The following is a 10,382-nucleotide window of genomic DNA, read 5'->3' on the forward strand; positions in this document are numbered from 1 at the left end:
GCCGTAGCCTACACTCTTCCGCCGGTGAAGCCCGCACTTCTGTTGCCCTGAATAGTTCGCGCTCATGGCTCCCAGCTGAGCCCGCACTGGCGACCTCTGCTGACTGGCTATTGGATGATTGGCCTGTATCGGAGCGCAGAGTGCTGCCCTCGGCGGCGCCCACATGCGGCCAGCGCTGGCGGCCTGCAACAGATCCCTCCGTCAGCCGGACCGGGGCCTCCTCGGCGTAACGGCCCACGGTGTCCAGTGCGGGACCAACGACCTGGTCAGGCCGATGCGCCGCTAGCCGGGCGGTGGCCGGTGCCGGCAGCCAGCGCCGGGCGCGGCCGACGGCACCGGCCGGCCCGGAGAGGACGACGGCCGGCCTGCTGCCTGGCCGGCTGGCTGGCTCGCTAGCTGGTTGGCTGGCTCGCTAGCTGGCTGGCTGGCTGGGTGCCTGGCCTGATCGCTGGCTGACTCGTTGGCTGGCTCACTGACTGGCTCGCTGGCTGACTCGCTGGCTGACTGGCTGGCCCGATGGCTGGCTGGCTCGCTGGCTCGCTGGCTGGCTCGCTGGCTGGCTAGCTATCCTACCTTCTGGCTGTAACACCATGTCATTGTGAATCTGTGGTTTTCTGGCAGGCCTTGAGAGCAAGGAGGCAGGACAATGAATTGGCGGGGAGATAGAGTAGAATGTGTAGCCGGGCTTCCTGTCAAGCCCCGTGCAAAAAAATGCGGGGACACGCCAGATTCTTTTCTGGATTAGGGCAAAAACACTACTTGTATGCATAATACATTGTCTAGTTGGTTCAGAAACCTGAACCTATCGTTCCTTAATTTTGTTTTCAAACATATATACTGATGCGTTGACACATCAACCACCTACACGCGGACGTCAACTTTCTGAAGCGGCTGTGAGAGTAGCTTGCTCCCAAACACACAAGCTGACACATGAACCGCTCGTCCGCAGGCGCCAGGTTCTTGAACCGGCTGTGAGCGCACCATGAATCCATACGCGGTGAGCCGGACTAACAAACCATGACTGAGGGCGTCCTGGCACCCGAACGCAGTGAAGCCGACACCACACCCACGCGCTCGCGAGTCATGTCCCTGTCGGCCCGGCGGTGTTTCTTTCTCGGCAGCCGGTGCGCGTCACCGGAGAAGCCGAAGCTGACGCCGACAGACCGGCTGCGCAGGAGATCGTGTGACTGGCGCCTGGAAGGCACGCACTGTTACGGAAGCTGGCCTGATCTGTTTCCATCGTTCCGTGACAAAGGAGGTGCGGTGTTAGGCCCGGTGCTGGTGCATAATCGCTGAGACGCTTGATCTGCTTCACATGCGTGTTGAATATCGCTGCAGCGTGTTCGCCGTTGGAGCTTGGTCCACAATGTCGTATTAGATTGTTGTCTCCGCAGGCTGCAAAGGAGTTAGCTGATGAAACACGGAAACGAAAAGGAACATTTCTTAAATGTGCTTATGAAAATCCCCAGGGACTCCGGGAAAACAGAACCGCATGGGTGTGACACATAGTGCGATTTATCGTTGCACGTTATTAGCAGGTAAGCACCATTAAGGCGTCCGTCATTTTAAAGTGGCGAATCCGTTACAACAATCCAAGCCCGTTGCACTGCCTCGTGGGCTGAGCGACAGTTTCTGAGCCATCAGTCTGGTTTTTCTCCCAACTGCAGTTCTACCTCCGAGGGCCAATAACTTGCCACGTTCGCAGCTGTAGTGTCGGTTGCAGGTCGCGGCCCGGCGCACAGCCCTCCTGGCGCCATGCGCAGCCGTGAGCCCGACACAACACTATTGACTTTACGACTTCTGTCGCATCCTCCACCGACGTTCTGACACACCGGAAAGCGCTGGGACGAATACTAATGAATCATCTGCCCCCTGGGGAGACATCGCGTCCTCTGACGAGGGTGCCCGAGACTGTGAGCCCGCCGACTCACTGCGGCCACCCCCTGCTGCGCGACATTCCGGCACGACCGCGGCCCGCCCGGCGCCGCGTCACGTCACGTCACGTTCGGCGTCACGTCACGTGCGACGCCTGGCACGTGCGGGCCGGCGTCTCCCCGCGTCACGTCCTCGAAAGGCGTCGAATCGGCGAGTTTCTAGCAGGCACGCTTCCATGGGAGGCGAACGATATGATCTAAATAGTCATGCTTTGGGCTGGACGCTCGTGCGGCGGTTGGCATCGGTCGGGAATTCCACAGATCCGGTCTTCGCTGAGCCCCCGCCGCCCAGGGCGCTTGGGGTATGATCAGTTGGTGGCCAGGCTCGGTTAACAACCCGACCGCCACCGTGAGAGGAAAACCAGCGGACTGCCGACAGGTAAAAATCGGACATGGCACTGTCCGGTTGTGCAGCGGACATGCGTCGCACCAGGCCAAAAAATGGTTCGGCGTTGGAACTGACCCCGGTGCTGGACATTCATGTGATCCGTATTCAACAGCCATGGTATGCAGGTCACCGTTTCGGCCGTGTGTTCACATGTCACCAGCTGCCCTGTGCTGGACCGAGCTCGGCGGGTTATGTAAGCTTGCGCCATGCGCTCGCTGACAGTATGAAGCTCAGGACCGGGCTGCTGAACGGACCGTGTATCGTTCGGTGACGCCGAGCAGTGCTCCAAACTGGAACGGTGCGCACTGCGGTCCAGTGACCGGAGACGCCGCCATAGGTCGGCCGGCCGCGGTTCAGGCCGGGCCGCCGGAGCGGGGCTGAGACGGCGTGGCGGGGTCTCGGCCTCGCTGACGACCGACGCTGCGCGGTCACCGGCGGACCGGCGACCCTCAGGTCAGCGCCGGGTCGGCAGCCCGGGTCATTGTTGGCGTGGTGATCGAAGGGTAGCCTCCGGATCAGATCTGTGACCTGCTGACCCCGTGTGAGAGGAGTCGGGGCATCAAAACGAGGGCGTCTGGGGTGTTATCAGCAACAGCTAGGCCGAACAGGAATTGCCAGTGTAGTTTATTAGGACGGGGCCAATCAACACGGGGTTTGTCACTTGGGGCAGAGGACAAATGGCCACCAAATTACGGTGATTGGAACACCGTCCGTTATCAAACAATGTGCGAACTGACCAGAAAAACAGGAAATGTGCTATCGAATGCACATCGTGGCTCTGACGGTCACGCTCCGGATCGAGCAATGCGAACAAACATTCCACAGCGCGGCCTGCTGATCTGAATCCTGCTGGCCACAATAAGCCACAGGCTTAGTGTGCCCCATTTGAGTGTCTTCATGCAACAACATGCAACCACAAACTCCCGATCCTTGCTTCTCTCCCTCCTCTGCCGCTCTCGCTCTCACCTTCGCTCTCCCCTACTCGTCTGTCTCTCTTTACCTTTCTCTGTTTCTCACCACACCAGACCCGTTGGCGACGAAGCCCCGCTAGCAGCCCGCGCGCTTGTCAACCCGGCCGGAGATGTTCAGCACTGCAGCAGCGTGATCGGTGCAGAGCCGGCTCCTGATGGGGCCGGCTCTCATTAGGTGAACAGAGGTGCTATCTGCAGACCTTTCGCTCCATCTGGTCGTCACCGTTACGACTCAACCAGGAAGTGTTTGTCGGCGGTAGTCTCTGCTCGAGTGTGGTCCGGCCGAGCGATATGTGCGACTGCAGCCCGCGGCGTTACGGACGGGCCGCTCTGCCATGGGCGGCAGGCATGACTCTGCGCACGGACTCGAGTCAATGAGCCGCCTTTCAAGCTCGGGCGCGCAATGCTGGAGGCGCTCGGCGAGGATGTACGGCATGTCCTCGGGGTCGTTGTCCGCGCTCGACATCAGCACGTCGGCCCTGTGTACGCCGGACCAGTTGGGTGGGTGTTCGGCGGGTGGCCCTGGCCGACCCGTGACCTCGGGTCCAGGCCGTCGCGTGACGGCTGGTGGTCGTCTCACCCCGCCACGGCCGCGGCAGTTGCTACGGCCCGCTTTTACCGGTTTGGGGGCGGAGGCGCTCCTCCCCCGCCCCGGGATAGCGATTCGGTCCGAAGTGTGTCGACTCGGAGCCAGTTCATCTGTGCGCTTCTTTGATTGGAACATCTCATGACTGTTGCTTCCTCCTCGTCTGGTAAAAAAAGCACTCTTTTTAAGCGGTGGTTTAATGGTGACAAGTATTAATGATCTGTTCATGTAAATAAGCGTTCGAGTGATGCAAAAGCTTTAGATGAATACACCGCATGCGCTAGCAGTTTGAAACATAATGGGCTGACACGACTGGATGATATTCATAAACTACTAATGCCTTCATGATCGATGAACGCAATGGGTGACGAAGTCATGCAATAAGGCAATTATGACCTGAGACGATTATCTGGTACAGCGGCAGTTTCTCGGTTTCCAGGGTATTCCGGAGCTGACCAAACATGGCCAAACAGACAATCTTGCGAATAGTTGTTTCTTGCTTTGTTCTGTTTGGCGGTCGCCAGGGGTGAAATCTCTTTCAGGGGAAGGCCTGCTTGAAGCTTATTACATCAAAATTAGTCTGACGCTCCTCGTAGAATAAGCGTGCGTTGCTGCTGCATCCATTTTAGTAGATCCGCGGTTGTATTTCAATTATGCCATTGAAAGTGAGTTGAAGCGGGTCTTTTCCGTAAACCAATGCTAGGACTACCCTATCATTGTTGCATCATTTAATATTGTTCTGGACCTGTTTTAATCCACTGTCATGCAAATATCTTCGGCAATGACGTCGTACGCGGCACAAAAATATAAGAAGCACTGCTTGCTGTCTGTCATCAGACTCAGATATCAATTTAAAAACTCGCAGGCAGGCAAGATGAGATATCAACGGCACCGATTAAAATAGCTTGCTTTGTGCCATCAGGTGCAACTCCTCCATCACGTAATTGTCTATCGGTGCAAACTTGGGCTTTCATGCTTGAGACAACTGAATCGCCGTCGAAGATGCCCTCTGGATGCGGAGTCGTCAGCCCGAACAGCGCTGAATCAGGGGGAGCGGCTGCTGCTCACACCGCAACACGCACCAGTCGTGCGGTGAGGGGTACGTGAGGTGTTCACGGACCTCCGCCCCCCGCGCCCGCCGATCCTGAGGGGTACGTGGGGTGTTCACGGACCTCCGCCCCCCCCCCCGCGCCCGCCGATCACTCGCCGCTGCCCCACACCCAGGGCGTCCCCACCCAAACAGCCGGGGCCGTTCCTGCGACGCCCCCGGTTCCAGGCGGCTCTCTCACCAGCTCGGGGCTTGCGTCGGCGCTGGCCGGCCAGCTGTCGCCGGCCACGACCGGCCACTCCACAACACCCGACCGCGGCGGGGTGCAGGGGAACTGTGAAGCGAGCGCCGGGTACTCAACGGGGCACGCGTGTGCTGCCTGACGGCCGCGGTCATCTCAAGTAAATGCATGCAGAGTGAATATATTTGTGCACTCTGTAATTTCTGTCCTAGAATTTTCTGGTTCAGAGGTGAAGAATAGTTGGAGCTTTTATTTGTTCACTTCGATACTTGGGGCCGCGCAGCATGTACAGTATGGTGTAAATTGGTACGGTGACTGTTCCCTGTAAGATGGACGGTGAATGACTACTGCGTGGTATGATGTATACACACATTCGTAGTGCAGGCACCACAAAAGTGTTATCGTCGACAACACGTATTGCAAAAACTTCGCCGTATTTTAGGACATAACTTTGGCCGTGCCCGTCATTAGTAGTTTTCCGAGCATGCCTCCATGGCACCTGAAAAGCTGTTCGCGACGCAACCGACGATCCTCTAATGTGCGTACATGGTTCTGGTGGGCTGGCGTATGCCACAACACGTGTGCTGTGGATGACCATAAGCAAATCACTCATGTATCCAGGTCGGCAAGCCGCAGCCCGTTGGGTGTCATATCCGCTACTGTGCGTGTTTTATCCTCGCTCCGTTTGACGCGGTCCACCGGACGCCGGGCGAGTACGTCCTTCCGGTCCCGCCGGGCTGCGGTGTGTCGGACCTGGCGGGCAGCCGCTCCGGTGACCCGGCGGCCGTGCGCCGGCGCCGGCCGACGACCTCGCCTCGTGACCCGGCCGCTGCCGGTCCGATGACCTCCGGGTGGGGTCCGCTAGCCGCCGCCCGCCGGCCGCCGCCCGCTCAACCGGGGACCGGTCCTGTCGCCGAGGGCCGCGCCGGCCGCCGCCGCTGTAGGGCACGCGCTCATAGGTGGCAGGCAGGTGGGGTCAGTGGTCACGCGTCTTTACTGTCGGATTTTGTGATGGAGTGCTCGACTCAGCCGGTGCAGCGCAGACTAGCATTGCGATTTCCTTATTGGCCAGTGCATATTTGAAATGGCAAGATAATGTCCTGTGAAATCATTCGCAGATGCTCGTTTGCTTTGAAGCAAAGCAGAGCCATTTATGAAGGTGATACCTGAAGCTGTTGTTGCATGCCGAAGTTTCCTCCAGCTGACTTCCTTTTTGTGTAGTAACAGATACAGAATTGACGCAGGAAGACTTGTGGTGGCAACTGATCACTCATTTTCAGCGGAACATTTGAAAGGGGCTTTTGATAGCGATTTCAGTCCATGCCATACTAAACTACAAAGATTGAGCTGCATATCAGACTTGTGCAAAATCATGCATTAGCGGTATCGAATACGGCTCTAACTCACAACACACGGCATTTATTCCGACCTCAGTTTCGAACAGCACAACTCGATTTTGAATTGACTGCGATTCCACATTGCCCAAGATCGGGCTCAATCTTGGAGTTGGCTCTGATCGAAGTACCTCCAGCGGCAGTGGCATAAGAGATAAAACATTGATATAACACCACCAACCCTATACGAAATTTTAAGTTCGACAGCAATACAGCTGCATATTATTCTGTTCCATTTTGTTCATATGTAACCTGTCCAATCATTAGCATATGCGGTTGCTTACCCTGGATTTGATCGACTCACCGGTGCTTAGGGTTATCAACTCCGATTCAGTTTTGAAATATATATTTAAAGGAATTAATTCCGCCCTGATCCGATGCCATCTCAGCTAATTCTGAAGCCAATTTCACCCAGTGCTGACTGCAGGTTAGATTAAGACCGCATAGCAGCTGGCTGTAGGACAAAATATTTTTAGGTGAAGGTCACATAGGGCAAAAGATCGAGTGGCACAGATTGCACGCAAAATGCCATATAAATTGATTGTGAGAAAAAGGTCGTAGAGAGTCGCCAGGGAAGAGCGGCATTGATGGCGCTCTTACTGAAAACAACCTTAGAAATAGTTTGGTGCAACAGATCGGAAGCAGTGGTTTGGGATATGGATAAGCAGTCATATGGGATAAGGATCGTGGGAGGAGAGATCATCATGCATACATGTTCTAGTTCTACGGTGAGAGGTAGTGGCGTAACGCGGTAGAGATCAAATCGAATGGATACAAGAGGCGGACCCGCACTTACCGGGCCAAGGTCGCTTAAAATATTCAGAAAATGGACAGCTGCATCACTGGATGTTACTGAATTTTGAATCCTGAACGCTGGAAGTCTCTATCTCTCCACCTTCATTAAGCCCTGCACCAACTGGTCGAAATCTGAGTGATGGTTTCGGTTTTTTTTTAATGCGTACAGTTTGCTATGGCTTGGATTATGAACCGTTACCGGGTCAGATGTGTGTGTGTGTGTGTGTGTGTGTGTGTGTTTGTGTGTGTGGTGTGTGTGTGTGTGTGTGTGTGTTTGTGTGTGTGTGTGTGTGTGTGTGTGTTTGTGTGTGCTTGTGTGTGTGTGTGTGTGTGTGTGTGTGTGTGGGTGCGTGTTTGTGTGTTTGCGTGTGTTTGTGTATGTATTTGTGTGTGTGTGTGTGTGTGTGTTTGTGTGTTTGCGTGTGTTTGTGTATGTATTTGTGTGTGTGTGTGTGTGTGTGTGTGTGTGTGTGTGTGTGTGTGTGTGTGTGTGTGTGTGTGTGTGTGTGTGTGTGTGTGTGTGTGTGTGTGTGTGTGTGTGTGTGTGTGTGTGTGTGTGTGTGTGTGTGTGTGTGTGTGTTGTGCATTATTCGATCAAATCCGGACTACAGCTCCATAGTGTATCATGAATGTGACCACATCTCTGATAATTTATATATATATATATATGCATATTTATGTATAGATTTACACTTGCATACTAAACGTTATATACATATGTACATATGTAGCTGTAACAGTCAGTAGTCTACCATGTCTGAATTATTACAGCACCATATGTTTCTGCTGTCTGATGGCATGGTATCTGAGATCAGTGTGTTTCATTTGACATGCGGTAAGGGGCAATTGGATGTGAAAATATTTTGACATTTCAGTTCCAGCGTTCGCTCCTCTCAACTGGTCGAGCAAATGAATGACGTTAGCATGGTGTTCGCTCAGCCTCGGTTGAATACCAGGAAAAACCCATCTCGAAATCAATGCTTAAACTGCACATAAGTCGAAACGCTTCCTCCTGCCTGCCAACAACCGGCAGCTTACCATTGCAGGTAAAACAGGGCTTTTATCAGATCCACAATTCCACAAAGCGCTGAGCATCAGTCATTGCCACGCCGTTCATGGCCACCTGACACACCAAGGTCGCGTGCAGCCCCCCTCCCCCCTCCCCCGGCGGGCAGGCGGGAAGGGGGGGGGGGGCTGCGGGCCGTTGTTGCATGCACGTCCGACTGCACGTGTGGCACGCGCTCCATGCCCTTCCGTGGGTCAGGCGGCGGTGCCAGCGCCCTTAGTCAGACCGGGGCACCCGCGAATAACGCCACAATAGGGCGCGGGCGGCGGTGCGGCGCTGCCATGGACGGCGCGATGCCAGGCGGTGGACCCCCGCTGGGAGCTGCTGCTTCGTGAGTACCTGCGCTCTTTGATGCCAGGTGGTGGACCTCCGCTGGGAGCTGCTGCTTCGTGTGTACCTGCGCTCTTTGATGCCAGGTGGTGGATCTCCGCCGGGAGCTGCTGCTTTGTGAGTACCTGCGCTCTTAGATGTCAGGTGGTGGACCTCCGCTGGGAGCTGCTGCTTCGTGAGCACCTGCGCTCTTTGATGCCAGGTGGTGGACCTCCGCTGGGGGCTGCTGCTTCGTAAGCACCTGCGCTCTTTGATGCCAGACGGTGGACCTCCGCTGGGAGCTGCTGCTTCGTGAGAACCTGCGCTCTTTGATGCCAGGTGGTGGACCTCCGCTGGGAGCTGTTGCTTCGTGTGTACCTGCGCTGCATTGTGCCTGCCTTCACTGTGCACGCATGTACGGTAGGGCACGGCTGGCTACCGAAGCGGTGCTGGACCGTGGTCTGAATCCGTGAACCACTGGTGGGGTGAAGTGAGTGGGACAAGCAAGAAGCTCCGGCAGCTGGTGATTCGGCCATCATTTTTCCTTTTCAGTAGATGTGGAAGCCATGCAGCTGGCACATCTCCCGTGCCTGATTTCAGACTAGCTTTCAGCCGACACCGACACTGGTGTTCAGTGCCAGATGTGTGCTGGACATGCCTCACGTCTCCGGTTACAGTGAGGGGTCTCTGGACTAATCCGTTGCCGACGAGGTTCGCATGTATTTTCCATTGTAATGTGGTGTTGCACACGTTGCTGATGTTCCATACATTGGCGCTCAAATTGTTCTCTCGCTTGCCCAGCGAGCTAACAGTAATCATGGCCGCAGTGCATGAGGTCTCAGGACGGTTCAGTACAGTTCAGATACGGCTGCTTTTCACGGGTCTTCGTTGGGACAAAATGGTCATCTTCATTAGGGTGAGCCAATGCGTTACATGCTCTCTCACCCGTCACCACATTGGTGGATTTCGAAGTTTGAAACATAAACCAGCTTTGAAACCAGGGTGTCGTTTTTACATTTCCCACATTGAGTGGCGGAAATGTTTACAAACGGAAGCCTGAGTCCGCATCTGGCGTCTGGAATGTGTCGTGACTGACAGAGTGGCCCCGGAGCGTGATGCGGACCAATCTGAACGCACACGGCGCTTGTTTGCTCTTCGCCTGCCTCTCCCACACCGATTTTCAGTACCCGCGATAAAGAGGAATTATGATATCAACGGCGAATCCGGGACTTCTCCTGATGCCCAACGCTTCGAACGCATCGCATACGCTAGGACAGTCATTCAACTCGGTGTAAAGAGCAGGCGCTTACCGAGCCTCAGGGGAAACTACGGTAGGACCTCAGGTCAGTGTCAGGACGGCACGACCGCGGTGTGTCGTTTCCTACGCTTTAACGCCGGTGCTTACACAGCTCACCCCACGGTAGACTCGCGGCCGGTCTGTAATGTCGAGGCTTCGCTTAGCAGAGCTTTCCTCACAGGGACACGTCCGGTCTGCAGTGTCGAAACGCCGCCTGGCAGGACTTTTCTCACAGGGACACGTCCATTCTGTAGTGTCGAGACGCCGCCTGGCAGAGTATTCCTCACAGGGACACGTTCGGTCTGTAGTGTCGAGGCGCCGCCTCGAGACCTTGCCTCCCACAGAGGCCGGGT

This window comes from Pollicipes pollicipes, unplaced genomic scaffold (assembly GCF_011947565.3).
Source record: "Pollicipes pollicipes isolate AB1234 unplaced genomic scaffold, Ppol_2.1 Scaffold_3087;HRSCAF=3621_pilon_pilon_pilon, whole genome shotgun sequence".
In the NCBI taxonomy this organism is placed as follows: Eukaryota; Metazoa; Arthropoda; class Thecostraca; order Pollicipedomorpha; family Pollicipedidae; genus Pollicipes; species Pollicipes pollicipes.